The sequence below is a fragment of the Cyprinodon variegatus genome, unplaced genomic scaffold (genome assembly GCF_000732505.1).
Source record: "Cyprinodon variegatus isolate N-32 unplaced genomic scaffold, C_variegatus-1.0 Scaffold158, whole genome shotgun sequence".
Lineage (NCBI taxonomy): Eukaryota > Metazoa > Chordata > Actinopteri > Cyprinodontiformes > Cyprinodontidae > Cyprinodon > Cyprinodon variegatus.
Genome location: NW_015150611.1, coordinates 288,161 through 310,656, shown reverse-complemented (window position 1 = coordinate 310,656; position 22,496 = coordinate 288,161). Strand labels below are relative to the sequence as shown.

The window sequence follows — 22,496 nt, the reverse complement described above, 5'->3', positions numbered from 1 at the left end:
TATATATATATATATATATATACTGTATATGTACTGTATATAAACAAAAAAATGTGAAGAACTCAGCATATAGGAAAAAGGGTAAGAGCAACAGCAGAATCCAGAGAGGACCAATGACAACCAGGGAGGTTGAATGCTTTGGAGATGTAATGAAAAGTTTGGAGCAAGGCTAATAACAGGAGGAGAGACTAATATAGGATCAGAGACAGGGATAGTTGAAGAGAACAAGTCCAATCTAATGTAGAAAGCCAGTTACAAAAATACGAAATAATAATAATAAAAACAATGCCCAAAACACAGAACTCAGTCAAAAGTAATTGCAATGTTTCTGGGATCATGACATTAAAGTTGATGATGCAAGGGTGACCAGTTTTCTCCAACTGCATAGATAAGAAATATTTGGATATCACTTCTCCAACTGCTGCTGTGCGCTGCAGGCCTGCTGGCTTAAAGCAGTTTAGCCTGCCAAAACAACATAAAGACTGACATGAGTATCCTTTTCTGTTTTGAATATAAGCAGTCAGATCAGGCTATTCATCTTTTTATTGATTGATTCTTAATACCAAGATAGACAACTATTTATCTATGACAACATTTCACAATTACTTTGACTTCTTTCCAAATATATAATTTTAGCCAAATTATTATTCCATGTGATCCTTATACTAAGGAACAGTGGTGTATGCGGGTCTGATGAAAGGGTACACAGGAGATAGAGAGAGTATGGGCAGCCTGGTGCTTGCTGAGTTAGTGGGTGGGAATGCCTTCTGCTACTTTTTACTTCCAGGTCACCTACTGTGCAATCTTAGAAACTTCAACCATCTCTTTTTCTTTACAAGTATGATAGATTGTATGTCAATAAGGTATAAAAAACAAAACTCTAAATTGAATTCACCAAGAGGCACCATTATACCCAACAGTGAATATTAATCCATTTCAAAGGTTTAATCTGGTTACTGTAAGCCAATATGCTACATTTGATTTATTCCTTTTGTAATTCAGGTAATGAATTGCCTCACAGTATCACTTTTACTTAAGCATTTCCAGGCTCATTGTTGACTATGTTTACAGTGACAACTGAACAAATAACATTTTAAATATATACAGTGCAAGCTTCAATTTATCAGGTTTAAATTTAGCCCTGCCTTTGTCAGAAATTAGATTTTGGACACAATTTTTCAACTAACTTAATTCAGGATAAGGAATGAAAAAGAAAGACAAAACACTTGTTTTCTCTATTTTATACACTTAATAGTTTTTTTTATATATATTTTGCTTGATTTGAGTTTTCGCTCATAAAGGGATAATTTCCTTCAAACTTTCGGAAATCCTCAGTAATTAATCATTTTTTCCCCAGTATACAACAGCTATCCAACAACATCTCAATATTAAAATAAAAGTAGCAGTTTTTGTTATGTATTTTTGTAAAGCACAGGGTTTGACCAAATGTCTTCACATAATGCAGGGTTTTACCAAGCTAGTTTATTGCCCAGTGAATATATAAGAAAGGATAAGAATAAATGAACAAATATCAGACAAAAAAATTTAAATGGATTTTGAAGACTCAAACATTTACTTTCTTTCAAACTAATAGTAAAAAAATTCAGCAAATACATTACACAAGGGGTGTATTCTCCCTGGATATAGCTTATTTTTATGACAAACATATATTTCTTAAAGTTATTTTTCAAAATTTTACAGAAGGAAATACAATACTGTAAGGGGAAAAAAACCAACCTCCATAGAAAATGTAATTAGTTGGGTTTTTTTTTAAACATGAATCTAGTCTTCAATTTAAGGTTCATGTTTGACTCTTTTGGTCAAGGGTAGATGGCTAATAAGCAATGCATTTCCTTGTAAATACTCAGGAACCAAAATGGAAAAGATAGGACAGAAAATGTATTAAAAAGCAGACAATCTTCAGACAAAAAAAAAAATGAATGAGAGTACAGGACATTTCGAATACCTTGGAGTCACATAGTCTAAATAACATGGAGACATTTTATAGCAACATGTCATCATCCAAACAATCTATTGTCAACAAAACATGATTATTGAACTAAAAAAAATGACCAAACAAATTAAAAATACAAAGGAGATAAAGAAACCAAATTTTCCCCCAGTATGGGCTGCATGCTTACGCAGCCGTTAGCACTGTTGCCTTGCAGAAAGAAGCCTTGAGTCTTTAATATATAAATACATGGATTGTGTCCTGTCATATTAACATACCAGCATACTGCTCTACAGCCGGTTCAAGCAAACTCAAGTAATGATTTTGTAACCAGTGTTCTTCTCTCCCTGATTTTATTGCTGAGGTCAAGATGCAGATAAGCAATTAGCTGCAATAATTAATTGTTCTGGGTGTTTTAATGCTGTTTATTGGGAGCAGCAACACATATATGATTGTATATTTGTATGCAGGAGTCGGTACCAAAATTTGGAAGAAATTTTGTAATAAACAATTTGTTGCATTTCTAAATGTTGATGCAACTGAATAGTTATCCTGAATATAACTTTATGTTTGTTGTTAGTGTTCTAACTGGATCAGTTGGGAATTTACTAACATCTGTCAGGAGACACTTCACATAAAAGACTTTGACTGCAGTATTGACAGCTCCCAGCTGTAGTTGAGTGTATCATAAGCCATCTATTTTAATGAATGGGAAGCAAGAGACGTTGCTCATCAGGCTGCTCCTAAAATAAATGAAATAATCCTGATAATTGTTGCAGAACCCAGTACGCAGGGGACTGATTTGTGTTTCAATTAACATTAAAGGTCTCTACATGCATTTTCGTTTTTTCATTGCATGGGTACAATCTCAGCCCTGCGGGGGGAGAGCCGCTCTAACTGAATCACCCAGGGATGGAGTCTTACATAACTAGTCGTATAATGTCAATGGAAGACGCATGTAAAAGAAGCATGCATTACGCGGATAAAGGAGCATGCATCAGTTCATAGAGGACATGGTTTAAAGCATTAGTTCATAGTGAAATTAAGAGGAGAACTTTAAAATTATGTTGACCTACAGGAAATACACGGCAAATAATCAGTGCGCTTCAGTTTATGCTTTAACTGTTTTAATTCTTAGATAAAAGTATAACTACAGCTAAAATAAAACCGTGCAGTTTTTCTATAAATTATTCCTTATTGCGGTTCACTCCCACGGCCGCGGTTTGTCTGCCTGAGTCATGAGCGCGCCTATGTGCCGGTTGCGCGCATCAGTCATGCCTCATCCATCGCGCGCCTCGCTTGCGTCGCAGGGTAAAGGAGAAATTTAGTCTTTTATTCTCCAATTATCCCATCGGCGCCCGCTTCTTCTCCTCTCAGCGCATTTTTTTTTTTAAACAAATAGAAACCGGCATTTTTCTTTGAGTAAACAAACCAAACGCTCAATGATCTTTTATCTCTTTCCACCCTTGAATGAAACAAAAAGAGGTGCAAGACGAGGAGTAAACTGCTCCAGCTGCGGTGCTGTGGTGTGTTTCTTTTATCTTTGTAGGTCATTCCCTTAACTTGATGCTGTTGACGCTCCCTTCACTGTTTACAGCTTGAGGATTTAAATGCGGGGAATCAACTTAAACTTGAACTGACTGAAATGGGCAACCGCCTTTCATTCTCGGGCAAAAAGATAGAATAATGAACCGCTAGGAATCTGAGCATCCTGTGAAAAAAAAAAAGGTAAGATTAGACTCTGGAAGCTTATTATATTAATACCACAGTAAATGGTGATTAGATGGTGATGCATGTTTGATGTTAAATAAACAAAAATAACGAGGGTCTATAGATGGTGCTCTGCAGCAAACAAAGCTATGCTGATCGAGGGAAAGAAAATATGAATGCAAATGTTTGAATCATAATGTCTGACCTATATCAAATGGCATCAGAGACCATTCTGGATGGAGAAGTGGCCTGATTAAAAGATGAATCAAATGCAATATAGTTTAGTTACGGGCCAGGGTAGCTTAATTAAATGAGGATGGTCAGCCACAATAAATGTATGTGCAGTAAGACTGGTAATTACATAGAGCACGCTGGGTATTGACAGAACACCCACAATAAAAGAGACATGTAACCTAGATACGTTGGTGTACCTATTGACTAAACTGGCAGTATGGAAAAAAAGGTCTGTTGAATGTATTAGAGATCATATTATTTTATTATTCATGTAGAAACTTTATTTTACAAATGTTTTTTTTCTCAGTGCTATTCAATACCATACAAAAAGGCATTTTCTATATTTACCTTTTATCATATATGTTGAAGAGGTTGGTACAGAGTATATATGTTAATTATTTTGCATTTTAGGAAGTTTCAAGTTGAATTTTAGTGGAGCTGGTACCAAGTTTCAAAGATGACATCATGCTTTATAAGCATGTGGAATAAGCATAGTTAATTCGTCAGTATTTCCTGATGTACAATGGCTCTCCAAGGAGTGCATACACAACTGGATATCTTATATCATGTTAAAAATGAGACCAAATTAATATAAAGCTATCTCACATGATTTGACCTATATTCATGATTATAACCTTGTTACAAAAGTATTCACATCCTTATGTTTTTAGTTGAAATACATTTGAAATTTAGTTCAGCATTTAATTTTCTTTTGTAGAAGTTTGTGTATATGACAGCTATCTATCAAAAGATAATAAAACAACCTCAATAGATTATAAAAAAACTTGATATTGTGGAAATTTAAAGTAAAAAAATTATTCATACCTTTTTCAATAATCTAAAACTGAAAAAGAACTGAAAAAACAGACACTTTTATAGTCTTACTTCCATTGGATGCCTCTTATAAAAGCTGAGAAACGTTTTCTTCCATGTTTCCACTCGTATCTTAAATCATGCATCTTTCCCAACAACCGCTGAGCCTTTGAGCCCGGAGAGTCTCTTTACCATCACCATAATCATTAGCCCCCACCACATATTCTCTATCAGCTTCAAGTGGAGATTCTAACTGTGACTGGGCCATTCCAAAATACCAATATTACTTCAAGTAAGAAGACCCATTGGAACATAAAGATGTCATGAGTATCACACATTTTGAGTTTTTATAGTCACACATAACCAGCCCTTAACAGAACCAAAAATAAAATTGTTCCTGCAGTTGGTGTGGAGGCATCATGATCTCGTCGTTGCGTTTGTATTGATGGATCTGGAGTTTTTGTCAATTTGTACAAATACAAACAGCTCCAAATACAAGTCATCATCATATTAAGTTAATCATAGATCCAAATGTACAGATTATGACAGTAATATAAAAGTTTTGAAGTGGCTAAGAGCCTACAGTATTAACGAATCTTACAATGAATGTGGGGTGAATCTAGCAGGAGTACAGACAAGGGATGTATTTACGATCTGATAAATTTGGTAGAGGGGACAAAAATAATCGGTGATGAGGGCTGTGAAAAGACTTGAACAAATACAAAAAATGGATTAGATCAATCATATTATATATGTAAACTGTTTAGAAATTATGTATCACAGTTTCCTGATTTTACGCAGCAAAAACTGGACATCTAACTGGTGTTTACACTTATAAGGCTACTGTATTTAGCTGTTACTGATGCAGTTTATTTTATATATAAGATTTAGCACAGTTTCTACCACTGGATAGAGGAAAGAGAGGGTAAGGAGCAGTTTAAGAACAAAGCTGCCATGGAAGCCGATGACCACTGTTGAGGACAATAGAGCTGAAGCCTGTGTGTGACAGTTTTTGCTACACCACAAAGCCTTACTCCTGATCTCAATGTTTTGCAGGGCAAGTGTGACATTTTGTTTCTCGCACATTCAGCTCTGTCATTTTGTGACCATGTTAGGCTGTGTTCACACTAGATGCACATTTACCAACAGAAAATTGACTGTCTTCATCTGGCAGCTTGATGTAATGTTGTAACAGTAGCATTAAAGAACATGGTTAAATATTACCCCACCTTAAAGAGTTTCTACTTCTTTTTTATTTTTTTAAAGCAAACTTGGACAACATTTTTGGTAACCCTAAAGAAAGAAAGGGAAACTCACAATTATTACTGAAATAACTTAAATCAGACAAATGTAATAATAGTTTTAAATTCTATAAAAATAATCAGATGAAAGTCAGACACTGCTTTCCAACCATGCTTCAACAGAATGATACAAAATTAACTCACAAAACAGGCCTAGACAAAAAAGATGATACCTTGAAGTTAATATTTTGTTGCACAACCTTTTGAATCAAATCAAATGATTCCAATCCAATCAAATGATTCCTGTAACTGTCGATACCACTTCTGCAACTCTCAGCAGGTATTTTGTCCCACTCCTCATGAGCAAACTGCTCCAGTTGTCTCAGGTGTGAGGGACGCCCTTTCCAGATGGCAAGTTTCAGCTCCTTCCAAAGATGCTCAATAGGGTTTAGGTCATGGCTCATAGAAAGCCATTTCTTTACACGCTTCACCCAAAGTGGGGATTGCGAGGGGTGCTGGTGCCTATCTCCAGCAGTCAATGGGCGAGAGGTGGGGTACACCCCGGACAGATTGTCAGTCCATCTCAGGGCAACACAGAGACAAACAGGACAAACAACCATTCATGCAGTCACTCACACCTAAGGAGAATTTCAGTCATTTTTGGCTAAAAATTTTCAGTCGCCGAATATTGCGATGCACCCCTACCTGTGATGCTAATTAGTGAACACACCTGTTGTTTTAACAGTCACACTATTTGCAGTCTTTTCTAGAGGAACCATCATTTCTGTCCAGGTTTGTTTCATGAGTTTTTGTCAACAACAATAAAAAAAACAATAACACTAATAACATGTACATCCAGGAGTTAAACCTGCAACTCAGTGACTTGACGCAGTCAGCTAGGTTTTCTTAGTTAGAACTTTTTATCCTATTTTACTGATAATCTAAACTTAAATGTATATGATCCAAGTTTATATACAGTAATGTAACTGACTTTTTTTTTTGTTTTTGTTAGGTGCCTTGAGGAAATATTTTTTTTGAATTGACACTATATAAATAAACTCAATTGAATTGAATCACATGAATAGTTTTTCTTACACTTTATAGAAATGCACAAATTTTTGTCCTTCTATAACATCGTTCTTGCATTTATTCAGACTTAATGCTTTGTTTGTTTTTGTAACCTGAAAAGATGTTAATACAGTCAAGGGAAATTGATATTTTAAGATTAGTAACTGCATCTCATCCAGATTAAATGTCAGTATTTGGGCAATGCAGTGTAATGTTTTTGGATACACTTGAGGTAACTTTTCATAAACAGGAAAAGAGCTTCAAAGGTTGCATTTGTAATGGAAAATTCCGCCGTTGCTTTATAACAAGTTTGTGGTTAGAGATGCTCTCTTATTTTTATTTTTTTTATCCCTGTAGACATGAGACCTGGTGAATTCTGGCTCCTAAATTTGAACCACTGTTTACCTATTAATAATGCTAAAGTATATTCAATTTACTGATGGTATAAACAGTGTTTTTCAAAGGAAATACTGCATGTTTTGCATCATTTTCATAATGATAGCTTTCTGGACCTCACATTGTGTTTCTTGGCTCTGAAAGGGGATGGTTAATGGGAGCAACAAGTTCAAATAGGGTTGGGTGTTTACATAAAGTTGTTTCTAAATTACTGCTCTTGGTCTGTTATGCAGCTTTTCTAATAACCTTGATAATGCCTGGCATACAATAACCTTTACAGGTTATGATAAAAATATCAGAAGTCTAAACTACATATAAATCAGAAAGTTGCATTTCCAGATATAGCAACAACTCATAATTTGAAGCAGGATTTGTTTTTTTTTTTTAGAAATGCCTCAGGATTACGTCATTAGGTGAATTAATCCCACTTCCTTCAGAGGCTTTAACTCTTTTGTCCTCCCTGTACTTACTGTAGGTAGAGCAACCATTTTCAGTGTTTCTGACTTATAAATAAATACAGATATGTTCCAAGTTTACAGCATTATTTGAATTATACAAAACACCATTATCTTTATGTAACAGAAGAAATAGTACACACTGCTAACAATGCTTTCAGAGTGAGGTGAGGTTAAATTTACAGTATCAAAGCTTACTGATGCTACATCAAAATATAACTCTATATATGAGCTCAACTGTCTTAAACTGTACCTGCACAAAACAAACTAAACTTGTTCAAACAAATTCTAAAGTTCTGGGGCTAAGGACATAACTTGGCATGATAAACTAAGTCACAACAGTATTATATAAAAAGGTATGACATTAAACATATGCAGCTCTTATAACTTTCATATGTATTTTTTTGCTTACTTTAAGAAGACAAAAGCTTTTTGTTGTCAGTAAACAATGCTGTCACTTCAGCACATTGTTAGGGTGGTTCAAATTGTATCTGTGATATCTAAAACTTGGTTGAATGTAAGTTAAATTGCCTGAGCTAGCTTTTTTTTTTATTTATTTAGCAAATTGTTTAGATATTTAACTATTTCTGAGTACTCCATGAAAATGTGGTTGTGGTTATGTAGAGATTTTAAACTGACAATATTATGACTAAAGTAACATTTAAAATGTACAATTTTTATATAGAATTATTTCCTGTTTTGCTATTCTACTGTATGACTCAGACATAAAGAGTAAATTAGAAGCATCAAACTGTGCACCCAGGTTTTATTGAGACCTCTGTCATTTATTTGCCTTTTACCTGATTTAGTAATTACCATTACCAGATAAGTGGAACATGCTTCCATTTTATACATTCGCTACTAAAAACAAACAATATCCTGACAATTTCCACTTTCAGGGTAATTTTTAGGGTTAATAGAATAATATCACCATCTAATCTTTATGGTTTCCTTTGAGCGGAGCTGGAAGACACAATTGTTCCGAGACTTACACTGAGCATGGCTGACATGGGCCCTCATATCGGAGTAGAGGGCATGCTGCCAACTTCTTCTACTACCCTGCTGTGCATTAGTGAAATGCTGTGATTAAGCAGAAGGGGCATGTGCTTACAACATGTTATTGTTGTCGTTTGAGGCCTTAAGTATAAGCTCATATACATTCAGTGTCTTTTTTCATCTGCTATTTGCATGCACTGTTCCTGGTCATGACATATAAGGAGTTGTCCTTGATTCAAAGGTAAAAATGTAAAAAATAATACAATCTCTTAACTTCATTCAACTCTCATTGTGTACAAAACTTAACTATTTTTGTAAAATTGAGTTTTTTTTTCATTATTTCTGTTAATTTCTAAGGTCAAAGTAATATTTAAGTTTCTGTGTTTTATAATTTTTTTAATCACAAGAGGAGCTTTATTGAAAAGGGAATTGGGATTTGGAGGTTCTATGTAGAAAAACAACTCAGAGAATTTGAGTTTTAGATCCATATACCGGTATATCCTAAGAGATGTATTATTAACAGCGGTGTTGGCATACGATTTTGCAGTGGGCGTGAAAATGAAAAACAAATCTCAACATAAACCTCTTAGCAGTTATAGGAGATATCACTGTATACTCTTAAAAATATTATAGAAATGAAGCAAACAGATCGCAAATAAAATATGGCTCAGAATAATACCCTTTGGAAGTTCATGCTTAAAAGTAAACAATGGTTTAATGTTGTTTTTTTCCAGAAAAGAAATCTGTATAATGAACAGGTACAAAAATCAAACTAGAGCACCGAATATAGTTATCCAACATTCCGGATCTAGGGAATTATCCACAGTGTTAAAAGTAGAACCGAAATCCTGGGAAACAGATGATTAAAGACTAAGAACTAATGCTTATTCAATAGAATTAGATAAATGAAAACCAGTGGATAAACCGGGAAATTTGTCCAAACTTCAATTAAGAGAACATAAAAGCTGTTATGCAAACATTTTTCAAGACAGTTAGCTATAAAAGGAAGGTAAGATATAAACCTATAAGAGCTAAAAGGTGATGAATATAAGCTTGTCATTTTAAAGACAGCAAATCCCCACTTTTAGTAGATAATTCAAGCTTGGATTTTGTTTTTTTTATTTAAATGAAACCCCTTGCTCTTTATGTTGATATGCTTTGATAATGATTCCCCATGATCAAATGTGTTGTTGCAGCAGGATGAGCAGTTTCAATAGTCAAAAGGGTTGGTGATTGTTTTTCATTGAAATTATTTATAATTACAGTACTATAGTGTATAACTGTCAGGCAACAAAATGACTCCTCGTTTACCACAGAAAATTCACTCCAAACTTGTAGATGGAAACATGTTTACTTCTTATTTTCTTTTTTTTCCTCTTCTTTTGCAACATTTTAGATGTTTATTCAAAATTCACATGACAGTTGAATGGAAACTTTTTTAAAGTAATGGTAGTTTATCAGTAACTTTGTCATTTGGAATATTGTGGGCCCACAGGTGTTTAACATAGTTCCACTGGTAGATAGTTATATAAGTGTTGGGAAACTAGATTTCTGTTAGTTTGAAGAAGGGAAAATTGTTTGCAGCTGCTTTAGTAATTCCATGGATTCATAATTTAGATGTTTGATATGGCTGCAAATGTTATTGCTATATAAGCCTTTCATATCAGCTTATATTGATAATTAGTGATTAGTTTTTCATTTTACCTTTGAATTAATGACTTGGAGAAAAAATATTTTTTAATTGTAACTATTTAAATGAACCCTTCACTTATGAAAATAGATCAGCTCTACGACAAACTTTTCCTAGCTTTGCCATAGAGGTTAAGAGGCTAAATCCTTTCCTCTGCCTACATTCCCCAGAATGCCATGTAGTTCCAGAAATTTCTGAAATAATAGCAAATTTTATCAGACTGATCTTTATCAGGTGTCTGCTGCGATATAAGTTGATGTTATATTTCCCATTTATTGTTTTAGCAATCATTGTAATTTTAATATGTGTTTATTAATTTTAACCCCAACTCGGACCAAGTACTGCATGTGCTTTTCGTGAGAATGAGGATTTGTTTTCATTTACTTTTGTAGCACTTTAGTTACACAGTTTCCTGCTGAAGATTTGTCTCGTCTCAAGCAAATCTGTTTCAGGCTCTCATTTATAAAAAGATAATGACCTCTCAATGTAAATGAGTGAGATTAATGGTGTATTAGTCTTTGAGGCTCAGCTCAATTCTTCAAGTTAGGAAGGAGAACATTTCACCAACACTGTGTGAAGGAGGACACTGTTCAAAAAGGAAGGTTCTATTTGCAGAGTCGTGTGTTTTCTTCCTTTAAAACAAATCTGTATTTATATGAACCACAATAGTATTGTTATGTTGTTAATTGCATCTTTATTGATGAAAATGTTTTGGCTTTTCCTTCTTTAGTTCGGTTAGATTTGGAGAAGTTTGCTGCGACTTTGTCATACTAATGTATGTAACTTAGATTCAGGGCCAGCTGTACTGTATACATAAGCAAGTAAAGCTCCTGCTTCAGGCCCCCAAGGTAGTTAGGGACCTGTCAGAAAGCTGACCCTCTCTCAGACAAAGATACAATGTACAAATAGGATTTAATAATGGTCTTAATTATGTTTTCATCTCCCTGCATACCAAATTTACCTAAAGGTATGATAGAGGTGAAGTTGAAGTTTAATCGAGAATAACACTACTTTTAAGCACGGCTGGACAATAATTCCATATCAGTATATTTTTATTCAGTAATGGTGATTATACATTTTAACACAATCAAGGTATTTTGATGGAGGGTGCAATTAGTGGTCTCCTGTCTTGGCGCTGGCAATTCGGCTCGAACAGAAAGAGCAGAGAAAGATGTTGTTGTTTTTTTTTAAACAATGTTTTCTAAAATGTTATATTGGTGAAGTTTCATTGACTTGGCATTATAATTTTCAGAAATTTCTACAGCAGGGGTGCTCAAGTCCAGTCCTCAAGAGCTACTCTCCTGCAACTTTTTGATGCACCCCATTTTTAACACACCAGAGTCAACTGAGTGGCTCGTTACCATGCCACTGCTGAGCTAAATGAGGGGATTGAGTCTTTCGATTCAGGTGTGTTAGAGAAGAGCTGCATCTAACAGTTACAGGACAGTAGCTCTTGAGGACTGGACTTGAGCGCCCCTGTTGTACAGGATCCTCTTGTGGCCTTTTTTGCCAATTTTCTGAGGCTTTTATATTGTTTATATCAATATTGGAATTATATCTCATGGGGCAAAATTGGGAAATATATTGTTAAATAAGTCATTGCCATGTCATTCAGGCCTTAACTTATCTAGGTGCTTTCTTAACAGCTAAAAGCTCTCCTTTGGGGAAAGCGTGAGGTGCTTAAGTCTAACAAAGAGACCAACACTGACTTGTGCATTGTCTGCACAACCAACACTAATTCATCTGTCAATCTATCTCACTATTCTCCCCTGACTTGAGAACAGTTCGAGTATCTCAGAGTCAGGCATGGCAGTGATGCATGGATAGGCCAAGTGACCCATATACTTAGTCAACACATGCATCCTGGGTTTAAATCCCAACCTGGAAATCTTTGCTGCATGTATTCCCCTCTTCCTCTTTTATCTTTGCTGCCTGCGTGACAAAAAATAAAGGCCTCTAAGTGCCACAAAAAAGTTCTTTGGATTCTTGTCCAAATATTAGATAATAGAATCTCATACAATGTCCACTGATAACTGAATCAGTTAATATAAAGACTAATACTATTATTGTTCTAATAAAGATCTGGTAGAGGTGAGGGACATGTGCTGACATGCATCATATTAGGGCATAATCTTGTAGGGCTTTCATTTTCTGGTGATTTCTGTTCATTCAAGCTCTTCCGCAGAATGTACAGTTATATTTCTATATCCTCCTTAGTAAAAAAAACAAAAAAAATCTGAATCTTATCAGAATCAGAATTGGAAGGAAAATAACATTGCCCCGAAAAAAATAAAAAAATAAAATAACTATCAGGGCATCTAGTTGCGGTCATAATGCAATACTTTTGTTGAGTATTTTCTATTTGTTGTATATCCCTCCCACGTGTTATTCCCAACTCTAAATTCTAATTATCATCAAACAAATGAACTTTCCTTTTTAGAAATGCCTACAATTGTTGATTTTAGATTTTTTAATAGGCTACGTATGCCTTTTAATGTATTGATTTTAATTATTGTCTTTTTACTCTGTTTTTAATGTTAAGGTCTTTTAAACTTGTTTTAATTTTCCCTTTTTTAAATGTAGCACTTTGAGATTTGAAGTCAAATGTAAAGTGCGTTATAAATAAAATTCATTATTATTATTATTAAATGCATATGGAATTCATTGTCTATTTCTAAGTGCAACACCTTTTACATTTCTGTGAAGTTACTGCACACTGGACACAGATCGTACTTCTAGCCTGTGAGATACTAAAGATGCTCTGGTGGGTAATAGGTTTTAATTGGCCCCAAAATCCTACTCTGCAATGGGCCCCATAAGACTGTGCTGACTTTGTACTGGCTTTTTATCAATTTCCTGGTTAATCTAAATATCCACTGCAGCTGCTTTTCCTTTAAAGTCAGTCTTTTCCTGTTTAAAGTGTTTAACATTCCTTGTCCCGATGAGCAACGTTCTTCAGATTAAAAAAAATGTTGCTGTGATAAACAATTAACACTGGTGATGTTTGACTCCTGCACTCAGATTTTTCTGTCTGCAAGAAAATGTCAAATAGATTTAATGTCTTGCAAATTCAACTTCATTCAACTCTACTTTTTTTGCTTTATTTTTATTCAAAACTCACAGACATGAGTATACTTTACATGGGAATTTGAGAGACTGACCAATAAAAGGCCCTGAACGATTATGAGTGAATGAAAATGAAACATAAATGTATGGATAAAAGTATTGTTCTCTACCTTAGCATAATAAATAATAAGAAGGAGGCAGCTGCATATGAATTTCAAAATACTCCTTATAAGAAAAGAATGTATTACTTTTAAAAAGAAAACTCAAAATGATCTATTTTCATTTTTTATTAGGTCCAAAGAGAAAGTCATGAGAATCAAAAAGGTGAAATAAGCTACTTATAGTTAAATGGTTCTACTTTAGAGGCATTAGAGCCAGTTTTCTATTCAGGCAGCAGAGAGGAACACCTGCTTTGCTCTACTGTATGTGCTTTTGCTTCTTTGCTATTTTAAATATTTGCAGTTTTGGTCCCTTTGCTATCAGTGTTTTCCTGGTATAATAGAGAGCAGTCTGCCACAAGACCTCAATATTTACCTTCACTGAGGATGTTTGGTCAAACTAATGCAGCAGCAATTTGACCCAGAAGAAACTTTAGCAGATTCTTGTAGGATTCGGTTGTTATGAATAAGATGTGCAGTTTTACCCCTTTTTTAAATTAACTCCTACCTGTCATGGTGCATGGCTGCACTCTGGCAGGCTTTTGGAAATCTCTTTCTTGAGTTAAGAGTTGATTTTCTCTAGGAATCACAAATGGAACCTGCAGTTTACAGTTGGTAATATTAGCTTTGATGGTTGTGCTAACAGCAAATACAAAAAGCTTAAACTGTTTCATACTGTATGTCAACAGCAGATTTATTTATTTTCACTATTATATTAGTAAAACTCTTTGAAAGAGTCTTCTTTCGTATTTTACATGTTTTGAAATGTGGCGCTATTAATGATATGAATAAAACCACATTGCAGAAAGACTAGAAATAATATTTTAAAAGCTTTTTTCAAAGAAAATAAAAGAAGCAGGGTAAAATAAAAATGAATAGGTTAAAGATCCACACAAACTGGAGATTATGACGTATCACAAATCTCTGAGAGCTTTGAGATCTCTTGGCTACATTTAATGAACAATGTATTAGCTTTATATTCAGGTGATATTAATTGAAATAGATCTATATTGTGATGTTAAAGGATTCCCTGTTCAGCCTGTTTTCTGCATCCTCTTATTAGTTATGAATAAGTTAATCTAATACTTTCAAAAGGAAAGTATTAGATTAACTTATTCATAAGATAATCTAATACTTATTGCAACAGAATATCTGCACAAACCAACAAATAATGTCCTGTTGGTTATTTTCTTTTTACTTTTACATTCTCCTTTTTCTTCCCTTCTGGCACATTTCTTTACACTGGATGACTGCCTAACTCATTTGGTCAAACTTGCCTGCATTGTGCATCTATAAATGTCAGCTTCAAGGCATTTAGTGTAATACTGCTGCATCTTAGCACAATCCCATTTCCATTATATTTTTGGCTCTGTTGAGGCAATCACTGTAGTGTTTCTGGTAAATCCTGACTAAACATGTCTTATCCCAACTATTCCATACAGCTTAGGGTATATTCTATTAAAAACTACTGTGCTATATTTAAAAGTTTCTTCTCATGGTCATTGGAAATTTATTTTTTATCTACCCGGTAAAAGGTTACTTCCTTTTTCCTCCATGGGAAATAAGTTTTGTTGTATATTGATTTTCATCACCGATCCCTGCTGTCAGCAATCAGGTCTCCACGTAATTTTATCCTCAATCCATTTATAAAGGCTTCTGGTAAGTGATTATGCGGAATAGATACTCCTCTTGGGACTTCTTCAGTCTATGTTTAGGTATTTTTTTGTATGTTCTAAATATCCACAACAATAGATAAATGCTTATTTTTTACATTTTCATTATGCCTGACTGATATTTTAGATTAGAAACTCTGACTGCTTTCAAATCTATTATTGCTGACTGTGCCTTTAGAGTAAATCACCTGTCATGAGAAAGTACCAGAAATGCATTAACAAATACTGAGCCTGGTCCCATGGGAGGAAGTATTGCTCAATGGAGTATAATTTACTTTCTTATCTGTCAGCTTTATAGATGTGTGGCTCCCTGGCCATCAAGACCCTCATGAATCAGACTCGGCAGTAGGCTATTTAAAAAAGGTTTACTCCACTGCTTAAAGATTGCCACCTGACACACTGACTAAGTCTTAGCTTGCATAGTATAGATATTACCATGCCCAAATTAATAAATGCCACTTTAATTACCAATCGGATGTTCCTCGGATACCATTTTTCTTCCTTTGTTTTAATAGACGAATCCATCTTCATGTCTGCCAATATTTGTCTGGGCATGATTTTTATCTCATCCTTTCTGTTTCTAAGAGGATTATAGTGTGAGGTAAAGAAGTGTTTGTTCCTTTTATCACCATCCAAAATGTGGCTCATGTGAAAAAAGATAATTTTGAAGAATAAAGGCACATTTTACTCATGGCTGTTTTAACGATGAGTCCCTGAAGTAAATGGTGTGGATCTTGGTTTCATATTAATGAACAATTTTGTTTCCTCTCAGAAATAAAGTAATATGATTCATGTGGTAATTGAGCCCACACAACCACCCAATGTCCAAAGTTCCTTCTCCCCTTACAGATTTTTTCCAGCTGAAAAAATAAGGTATATACCAAATGATGTTCTTTAAAGACACATTTAATTATTTAGGTGTAAAATGATCAAGAACATTGTTGTGGTCCAAAACAGTTTGGCTTTATGTGAAAACCTTTGCAAAGTAATTGTTTACTTAACAATCAAAGCATTTCTAAAGTTCATTTCATTAACAGAACTGAGACATGATTGCCACAAAATTGGTGGAATAAAAAAAAAGAAGCGCTTAATAAAACCAGTCTGATAATAAGAAGTAGACCAAAGGATCACTGTCAATCCTTGCTCCAGATAAAAATAATTTAGAAAATACAAGAAAAAGACACCATCGCAGACGAAAAACAAGGGTTGCCGGACTAACGTGGGGGAATCTTTGTGGCTCTTAATCTGCCATTTTACATTGCAATTTGATGCAAGGTAATAGGACAACAGTTTGTAGCATTTGCAACCAAAGATAACCTGCAATTAATATCTGATGGTGCGTAATATTTGGAATGACGATGTCACAGTAGCCACGTTTACATGGACACAAATAACCGGACTGAAGGACTGATCAGATCAAAAATGTGTCATGTAAGCTAATCCGATTTAGTCTGATTGGAAAGAAATATTCCAGATTGCAATCCTGATTGGCGTCCATGCACAGACCCATTCAGATCTTTGGAGTGAAATAATCTCCATTGAGTTCCGTGCATGGTTAAATGATTTAATCTGATCGATTGCTTGTTACTGTACATGTATAAATCCATCATATTTGGATCCTTTTATTTAGTGGATTTTGATGCACTAAATAATTATAGACACTCAAATTACATTGAAGTTTCATTAAACATACTCATCCTACAGAGTTGTTTATTATTTTATTATATCATCCTTCCTGTATATGGGCTTTAGAGGCGAGGAATAAGGTTATATTAGGTTATGTTACTTGTGTATGATGTGATCCCTGATTTTATGCTTTCCCCATTTTCTTTTTAGATTCCATAATAGGTACATTATCTTAATTAATATGTGAAAACATTTATGCTCTAAAAGAAACTTTATATAAAGAGCTATGTGTGGGTTTAGGGGATGGTATCCAATCAGATCTACGTGTCTGAAAAGGAAAATTACAGATTACTGTCAGGGGTATTTCTGATTATTGCTGGTGGGAAAAAGTCCAAATTGTATAATGTTTAAAATACTCAAATTATTGACAAACAAGCAAAACTTATCAGGTAGAGATATTAACCTGATATTTCCTTTCAAGCAGTCGTTTTCATGCTGATTCTACCTACAAGTTAGCTAACATGTAAAATGAATTGTCATTAAAATGCATGACCTACTTCTATTTTCCAATATGTGTCACTCATAACATTCAGTGTCTTGGTCTCAGGGAGAGAAAGTCACTGCTGTGTGTTTGTGTGTGTGTGTGTGTGGGTGGGTGGGTGTGTGTGTGTGCGGAGGTGGGTAGGGGATGATTGGGTGTGTGACTGTGGAATTGTCAGTGCTGATTTCCCCTGTGTAGGGAACAGATTTGCCTTGAAAGCCTATGGGATTGTGGGTGATTGAGGTGTTAGGTCGTCTCAAGTTAGGAAGCACCTCAATTTAGATTAAACCTTTGCAACTTCAACTACCATTGCTAATCCTCTTCTACCTCTAATATTTCTTGGAGAACCAGTTCTGCCTTCTGTGTGATATTTACTAAAAAAGAAAAAAAAAAAAACATCACTAGAAAAGCTCTCGGAGAGCACACACCTCCGCCAAGCAGCAAAATTTGCCCCATATTGTGACTTATACCTATAACTAAAACGTGCGCATGATCTGGCTCATTACCAAATGTTCTGCTCTCAATTTCTTCATTCACTTTGCTTTCTTATTTTATCAGCAGATAGAGAGTTCGAGAAATGCTTATCTCACATTTCCTGTGTTTTTCTCTTCAGTACAATGCTGAATCTGTCAGTAGTCACTGGTGCCACTCAATGGTTTAGGGGGAAACCACTTGTTTCGCCAAATGCTATTATTGAATTCATTAAAAAATTCCTTCATCTGGATTATGATGTAGATCATCACCAAAATTGAATGGATTGTTCCTTGAACTGAGGTGCACCTTTGGTAAAAATTTAATTAAAACCCGTTCATAAATCTTCAAGTTATTAACTGTATTGTTAGTAAATCAGAGTGGGGTTTTGAAATATCCCTATGAAATTCAGAATTTCCATGGCCATTATTATTCGGGGGCTTTTTGTCATTCATAATAAAATAATTACGTTTTATTTATTTTCTGCTTTTTGCACAAAAAACAGCATCATTTGGTACTTAGATGCACAACAGGGGATCATTTTGTTTCATCTATAAAAAAATAATGATTTTGAATGTCAGAAAAATCTTCAAAAATACAGATTAGAGTATAAAACTGCTCTCTTTTTGTTTATGATCAGTTTCCCTTCAGGTCAAAAAGCATCGCATTGATAAGTCAGGCAGAAAGACAAACTTGATATAATGATGTCTTTATTATATTTTTGTTATTATTATATTTTTTTTGTTGCAGATGCATTATTTGCTAACAATGTTCAAGTATGCATAAATACCTGCTTTTACTTAATTAAAAGCAATTAAATTACTATTATTTCAAAGGTATTGTTTACTTGTATTTTATGTTTCACCTATTTCTATTATAAAATTGCCATAGTGGTTAAATATACATGCAGAGGTCAAGAGTTAAGTCTGTTCATAGTATTTTTTATTTCTTAAAATTTCATGGACACTAAAATACTGCTTGTACTCATTCAGAGATAACTAAGTTAGGCTTTCAAATGATTTCTTTCTATTAAATTTAGAGCTACTTTTGTAGCTCTTAAGCTTCATGAGTCATCCTTTAAATTTGTTTTGCTTGCTGAGAAGGTAGGATCTTCCTCTGATATTATTTTATGTTTAGAGTTGGCAAAAAATATACTTAAATGAAATAAAGCTCTTGGCTACTCACAGAAGGGATAAGACAAAAGCAAGCCTGTACCATTCTAAAACAGATTCTGTATCAAAGATACTTCTACAAATATCTCCAAAAATGTTATAATTTATTCAATTTACATTGAGTACACAATGAAAATCTCTCATTCCCCTTTCATTGCTTATTAGACGTTGGTTTCCAAAGAATGATGTAGAGTTATTTTACTTGTTAGTGTTTTTAGTGGTAAGCTGGAACATAATAATTAATAAAAAAATAATTGAACTTAATTGATTTCACATTGGAGAAATTTACCTCTGTATTTAACCCTTCCATTTTGGGAGCAGTGGGCTGCCATCGTGGGCCGCCAGGGGAGCGCTGTGATGGTTAAAGGTCTTGCTCAGGGACCCAGAGTGGCAGTCTGTGGGAGTCGGGTTCGAACTCAGAACCTCAGGATTCCAAGCTCTATGCCCTAACCACTAGGCCTCCCCTCCCCAATGTAAATCAATGTTTACACTAAAGTTGCCTTGGAGGTTTTTTGCTGCTTCTTAAGATCTAACCTGTCATAATCTCTTATAAAATGCTTTATAATTAAATTATGAAAGCTTATTTTGTCTTTGACATTGAGCTCAGTTAATATCTGTCTGTGTTTAATCTAAGTCAAGTAAACTCAAGAGACCATATGCACTCTTAACTTGAATACTTCTAATTCTGTGGAAAGCTGCTTCCAGTAAATTACCTCCATGTCAGCCAGTGAGCACGGACTGAAAACAATTTAGTGTTATTTTCCTAGGTGCTTTTCCTATGAATCTTTACAGCTGTAAAACATCCTGAGCAGCTGTTCTTTAGAAGACTTCAAATAAAACGTTAACATGTGAAAAGACTGAGATTAGAGGGAAATGTTTTTGTTTTGGAAAATTCTGCTGTGAGTTGGATGTTTTTAGCCAGGGTCCAAACAATGAATAAAAAAGAAATATAGCACTCTGATAAAACCATAAATGTGCAACCACTGCATGAGAAAAATAAAAAAAATATGTTTTCTTTAATACTTTATGACATTAAGTGTTATTCTAAAATTTGAGTTCAAATGATCAGACATAATATTTTTTGCTTAATGCCAGAATCATGGATGAGACATTTTCTTCCTTTCCTGACATTTGGCTGTTATTTTTTTTTTTTTTCAAACATAGAGGTTTATGTGTATTCCCTAAGTTTTTAGTACATTTGACTTTTAAACTAAATAAATAAGCTTTTTAATATAAATTTGCCCCAATTTTAATCAATTCCAACTCACAGAACTTGTAAAACCTGGGTGGGATTCCAAGATGTTTTCCTCACAAACAGCTTCTAACTCCCACAGATTTTCTATTTATCTGAGATCAGGTTTTTGTGATTTTAGTTTCTAAACATTAACTCCGCTGGTCTTAATCTAATTTAGTGATATACTTGAAAATACTTTAACAATATGATGCTGCCATCTTTGTGTTTCACTGTTTGAATGGTATTCTTATATATTGAGGCATCTCCAAATCTAATGATGGTTTTATAGGAATGCTGTTCACATTTAGCGTTAGCAGATGAAATAACGTGTCAATAAATGAAGCTGTTTGAGTACATCTAGTGGGCTTTTTCAGGTCTGCTCTAAACTTTGTGAATTAACCTATAAGAAAGCTTAGAAAGCAATGAGGTCTTTGTGTCCTTTCCCATTGTTTAAATACTTTGTTTTCTTACTGCCTTTACATTTTCTGATATGGAAAAAAGTAGTTAAAATTGCTTAATGAATTATCTCTTTCTGTATCCTAACTGATTCTAAAAACGAAATGAAACCACAATGAGTCACTGTGTATATGTTTGTAAAGTCACAACAATAAAAGTAAAGCAAATTACATATTTCTAAATGAATTGCTGTTTTACATTAAACTGTATGAACACTTATAAAAGCAATATTTACCGTGGATAATTTGTACATATTATGACTTGTAAGTATTATTCACTTTACAGTCTTATGTAACCTACGGATTAACAGATAAAAGGTATTATTTTCTTTTTTAGACAAACATATTTGTTTTTATTTCAGTGAGGTTACTCATGGTGGGTAGAAAAACTTTTTTTCCAATAAGAGTTACAGTATTTATAAATAATAATACTCACACTAATGATAACACTCATTAAAAGTAAAAAAGGTGTATTGAAACTACTCCTACAAGTATGTTGTATACAACAAGTATACAACACTTGGTTTATATTGATGCTTCATGTTGGCTGCTTAAAATCTCACTTATGTAACCTGAGAGGCTGGGATCCATCCCTGAATGGATAATTTGTCCCAGATCTCTGCTGTGCAGACTGAGCTCACCAGAGGTGGGTAATCCAGGTCCAGAAAGCCAAAAGTCTATACAGAAATAATTTTTAACCATTTTTATTTCCACCTCCATAACACAGACAAATCACCTGAGGGGTTAAACACCTAGTTAGGTGAACAGTATGAAGGAAGACAAGGCAAGGTTTTTACCATCTGGACCTGGCTTATCCACTTTCACTAAAAATGTATTGTTAGGCAACGAAACATATACAAAAATTTCTGATTCTGGTTTTCTGATGTAGGATTTGATCTAGAGGGGTTTCCTTGTCTTTACAAGTTACTCCATGACTTCTCAAACTGCTGGTCTAAATTGGTCTGCTGTCAGATTCCAAAAAATAGAGGGAGTCTGTTTAATTTTATGACATTGCATGCTGCCAGTTGCTTTTAGGGATCTAAAACTGGATGTCACAAGTCTAGTGCCCCTAGTGGCTAAAAGTTACACAGTGCTGCTTCTAACAGTGGATGTAAATATTTGGTTTTAACTTGGTCCTGAAACCATCTTTGTCAGATCTTGTTTTGACTCTCAGTATTATAATCTCTGTTGTCATGATTTCTTTTAAACTGCATATTACTGCTACATATGCCTTCTCTGAATCTGTTTATTTATCTCCCAAGCAAAAGAAACCAATTTATTGTATTTCTCTTATGCTATATGTTGGAGCAAGCGGAGTGGGTTGATTTGGGTCATGTTGTGACGCTTGCTTTTGGTGCTTATTGTTTGATTCAGCTCTCTTCTGCTACTCAGTCAATCCCAACCACCTAGAGATTCCCGAATCAAAGCCATGAATCATCCTTTTCATATCCCAGATGCTTTTCAGATGCTGTGGAGACAGAATGTCTTGCAGTATTTTTTCTGGGTGAATCTCGCTTCCACAAAATTTTGCTTTATAGCTGCTTTA

The 22,496-nt window shown here is 34.4% G+C and overlaps 1 protein-coding gene across 3 annotated transcripts in view; it reads left to right on the top strand.

The window, feature by feature from the left end:
- The first annotated feature begins 3,244 nt into the window (after positions 1 to 3,244).
- gpr153 (G protein-coupled receptor 153) overlaps positions 3,245 to 22,496 on the top strand; it is a 47,455-nt gene continuing 28,203 nt past the window's right edge. For all 3 annotated transcript variants that reach the window (XM_015377705.1, XM_015377704.1, XM_015377703.1), the window contains exon 1: positions 3,245 to 3,679. The gene's annotated coding sequence lies outside the window, so the exon portion shown is untranslated. The remainder of the gene's footprint in view (positions 3,680 to 22,496) is intronic.